This window comes from Pygoscelis adeliae, unplaced genomic scaffold (genome assembly GCF_000699105.1).
Source record: "Pygoscelis adeliae isolate BGI_AS28 unplaced genomic scaffold, ASM69910v1 Scaffold172, whole genome shotgun sequence".
In the NCBI taxonomy this organism is placed as follows: Eukaryota; Metazoa; Chordata; class Aves; order Sphenisciformes; family Spheniscidae; genus Pygoscelis; species Pygoscelis adeliae.
Window position 1 is genome coordinate 5,079,160 of NW_008824338.1, and position 2,868 is coordinate 5,082,027.

The 2,868-nt window shown below is 43.7% G+C and overlaps 1 long non-coding RNA gene across 1 annotated transcript in view; it reads right to left on the reverse strand.

The window, feature by feature from the left end:
- LOC103912717 overlaps window positions 1–196 on the reverse strand; it is a 2,156-nt gene extending 1,960 nt beyond the window's left edge. The window contains exon 1 of the long non-coding RNA XR_663391.1: window positions 135–196. This is a non-coding gene — a long non-coding RNA (uncharacterized LOC103912717). The remainder of the gene's footprint in view (window positions 1–134) is intronic.
- Window positions 197–2,868: the final 2,672 nt, after the last annotated feature.

The following is a 2,868-nucleotide window of genomic DNA, read 5'->3' on the forward strand; positions in this document are numbered from 1 at the left end:
CCGTCCGCAGCGCTCCCGGCCTCGGCGTCCGGCGGCGGAGCCCCGTCGGTGAGGGGGCAGCTGCCCCCCCCCTGCGCCCACCCGTGAATTCCGTATTCCCGGGGAAAAAGGCAGAGGATCGCGTTAATGGGCACCTAGTTTTCCGCCGAGCGTGTCTTGCGTGGCGGGGCGGCTTGGAGCTGATCTCCCTTCCAAATACAGCAGCGCGTCTATTTATGGCGGTGGCTTAAAGAGGAGCAGATCTCATGTACCATGTTGGACGTTCTTGAAAACCAGCCAAAGTACAGAGGTCAAGTTTCCTGTACTGAAAGCAACTTATAATGGGACGCAAGACGGCAACGTCCTTCGCGAGGATCTGGCAGTAGCCGGAAAACTGGGTCACTGCGCATTTTTCACTAATCGCTGGGTTCAAATGATAAATGACTTTATCATATTTCTAAACAGTGTGGAAGCTAGAGAGGATCCACTTGAAGGCCTGTTACTGCTTCAGCCGTGGGAGCCAGCTGGGGGCATTGCCAAGGGGTTCACGTCCGAAGATGAGGGTCAGGCCCCCAGTATTGCCTGGTGGACGATATTATGAATAAGAAAATACGTAGTTGTGCTATGCACTGGGGTCTGACTCTTCATTAGAAATTAAGGGACAAGGTAGGCAATATGATTGTTTTGCAAATTTCCCCGGGGTCCACTTTTAAGAAATTGTAGAACTCCTCGACGATGCCTTGCCGAAAGCCAGTGCTTTCAGTAGCTGCTGTTGTTTGGAGGCAGCAGCTCTCAGGAGTTTTACAAGGAGTCGTACGCAAATAGACTCTACCAGCGTGCCCGTGAAACTGCCTATTCTTGGAAAAGCTTATATGGAAGGATTTAATGTTGACAGACTTAAGTGGTGATGTCTCAACTGTGAAGAATCTGTTGTTTAACCAACTTTATGAAGCAAAAGTGCTTATCATTAAAGCGAGAGTATTCCCTTTTGTTTTAGGGGATCGTGGTGGCTTTAAACATCTATGCAATTTGGTATGCACATAATTTGATAGTCTGTTTTATAAGAAGTTGATTAGAATCAGAAAAATCACCCTCCCAAACTCCAGCAGAAGAGGGCAATGCAACGTGTGCAGATCAAACAGCCTTAAAATGGAAAAAGGATTTATATAGTGGCAAGTTGGGCAACGGCTCTTAAAACTACAGCTGTGTTCTTCTACACACTCTTTTACGTCATTGGTGAGTTGATAAGTTATGATTCGCTGCCATTTCATGTTAAATTTGCTGTCACAAAACATTAGCGATCACTGGCTGAAAGCAGACGGTTGTTTTTCTAAATTCTTGGGTGCCGAGTGTTGTCTAAGAACGGGCTGCTACTGCCTGCAGAGAGCGTGTTGTCGTCAGGTTTTCCCAGAAGCGTACGCTTCCTCCTTTCTAGTTTTGCTAATACTTTAATACAAGCGTTATTTTTTTTACATTCATAAAACATATTAGCTGCTTCACGTCTGTAAGGCAAAGAAGGCCAAGTATCACTTTTCTCACCAGCTGGGACAATTTTAGCAATAGTAATCAGTTTAATTTCCCAGCTTGATTCAAAACACTGCTATTTACACTCCCATTGTGTGGCGATACCCTCCCCTGTTTACGTGCCCAGGTTTAAAATTTAACTACATCCACCATGTTGTTTTTCTTCCTAATAAATTCAGAAGACGAGGCTGAAAAAGCAAGGAAAAAAAAAAAAGCACGGTGGTATCGCTCCTGTATCGAACTCGGGAAGCGTGGCTAAACGGGATTAACATGTATTATCAGGGTCCCCATCCGGCAGTCCTCACTGAAGTAGTAACTTGTGCGGGCGCTTTGCCAAAGGCCGAGTGGGGGCAGAAGGCTGCAACAGTTGGCACTAAAGGAGCAAGATGTCAATTGCCTTCTAATAGTGGGCATTTTTCTCCCAAATATTTACAGTAGACCTGTACGGATTTGTCTCTGTGGCTTCGGTTGGCAGCAGTTGCCGGGAGAAGGGGGTTAGAGATGTCCCAGTGTGGCATATTTTAGGGATATAGGCCCCTTCTCCTAAGTCACTGGAAAGGAAACGCAGTCGGTTCCGGTGCGATGCGGATCTGGATTGCTGCGGCGCTCTCCCGTGTTAACCCTGTGAGGCGAGAGGGACGGGACGACGCCCACCCCCCTCCCTTCCCAAGTCACAAATACCTGCGTGGCAAGCGCTTGGCCTTTTTACATAGCTCTTCCAGGTGAGATAATAAATATACAAAAGAACAAAGTCTACTATATAAATGAAAGCAGATTTATAAAATTACAAGTTTAATAGATAAATATAATAAATACTTTATGCATCATAACTCTGGACAACTACATTTAAAGCAAGTATGTTGGCAAGTCACAACAATGTTGCGCCTCGGTAACTTTATTTTTCATAAAACCACACTGACAGGCATATTACAACGTTACGTATGAGGCTTTATGCTGCAAGTATGTTCAAATCCCGCTCACCTACCGAGTTCACCATGACATATATATAGGTGTAGTGTACTTTCTATTTCGGAATGTCTTTTTGCACACCAACACGGTCGTATAGATAGATGTTCTACTTACCAGGGACAGTGGGGAAGAGTTTTGAAGAAAAATACTGGTAAATGACTCCTAGAAAAACTAAAGCATTTCTTAACTTTTTATTGACATTGGCAAATTAAAATAGAATAAATTAACAATATTTTCTCAAAAAAATGTTTTGTACAAAAATACTGTCAAAATTTCCTGAAAAGCTTTCAACACAGTAGTATCTTTTCATGTACTGAATAAACTATATTAGCACAGTGTCAAAATGCTGAAGACAGAAACAATAATTAAAAAAAAAAAAATCTGTGAAATGTTTGC